Source organism: Bombina bombina, chromosome 6, assembly GCF_027579735.1.
Source record: "Bombina bombina isolate aBomBom1 chromosome 6, aBomBom1.pri, whole genome shotgun sequence".
Taxonomy (NCBI): domain Eukaryota; kingdom Metazoa; phylum Chordata; class Amphibia; order Anura; family Bombinatoridae; genus Bombina; species Bombina bombina.
In genome coordinates this window covers 1,041,653,539-1,041,654,907 of record NC_069504.1, presented here as the reverse complement: position 1 = coordinate 1,041,654,907, position 1,369 = coordinate 1,041,653,539, and the positions used below count along the sequence as shown (strand labels likewise).

Sequence of the window (1,369 nt, the reverse complement as noted above, 5' to 3'; positions counted from 1 at the left end):
CAGGTTACCACTTCCAGCTGATCTTGAATTGCAGGATGAAACCGTTTTATACAGGCTTCCTTTTAGCTTGGTGCTGTGTTGCTCCACAGTGAGATCCTGCATACAGCTCTGAATTCCTGTGTGTGAAGGAAGTCTTCAGCTGTGTAGCTTTTCAGTGTCTGCTGTTTTCACCCTTGGTTGTTTAAATATCTACTCAACGGCCGTTTCGTTCCCTAGCGTGGGAACTTTCTCAAGAGGTTGATCTATCATTGGTGGGTTGTAACCTCCTTAAATACCCAATGATTGTATTGTATGTTATTGCCAATTTTTGCAAATTCAAACACATAAATATATACAATAATACATTTTCATATTCCTAAAAGACTATAAAAAGTGGATCATAATAATACATAAATATTCAAACCATGAAATCGCTAATTTAACATTTAAAAGCATACATATATATTATACTATATTTTTAGTTAAAATAAATATATAATAATAAATTCAGATAATAATAAATAATTATAAATTCAGATACTAAGATGGCCTACCGCACCTAATATTCCCAGGCAGTCTCCCATCCAGGTATTGACCAGGCCTGACCCTGCTTAGCTTCCAAGATCAGACAGAATTGAGTACATTTAGGAAAGTGTGGCGGTAGGCTATTTTATATGTTCTATAATGTTAGTGTTTAAAATTATGATTCATCCTCATTATTTTGATTTCAATAGTAATAAAGTATATAAAAAAATATATAAAAGCTAAAAACCTACATTATTCATCTTGACCCATGTTCGTTCCTATTGTGATAATAATTAAATATAAATACAAACTAGGAAGATATATTGTATCTGATAATATCCTATTTTAAAACCAGAATAAAACTTACATTATAATAATTATTAAAATTGATCTAATTTTTAATATTATGACATATTTATAAGTCAAGGTATATGTGTATTTACAAGTATATAATACCTTAAATTATGACTTCAAGCATTTAGATATCCTTATTTACACTATAGAACATTCACACAAAGAATTTTAAATCAAGAATGCCTGAATGTCAAGATCAATATTTAGACCCTCTGGATGTAGGCTTTTTAAAGTATATATCCAAAAGGTTTCTCTTCTTCTAAGTTTTAATAGTCTATTATGATCAAGCTTATTTGGTGGTATCCATTCTAATATCTTGATCTCTAGCCCTATTGGATTGCTATTGTGTGTTATTCTAAAATGTTCAGACACACTATGATTTTCAAATGCATTTTCAATATTTCTGATGTGTTCAGATATCCTATATTTAAATTTTCGTTTAGTTCTACCTATGTAGATTTTCACACATTTGCATGTGAGTTGATAAACTACATAGGTACTGTCACAAGTA

The 1,369-nt window shown here is 30.1% G+C and overlaps 1 pseudogene; it reads right to left on the bottom strand.

Annotated features, from left to right (window-relative positions):
- Positions 1-526: 526 nt before the first annotated feature.
- On the bottom strand, positions 527-645 carry LOC128665219 (uncharacterized; annotated as a pseudogene).
- Between the last annotated feature and the right edge of the window lie 724 nt (positions 646-1,369).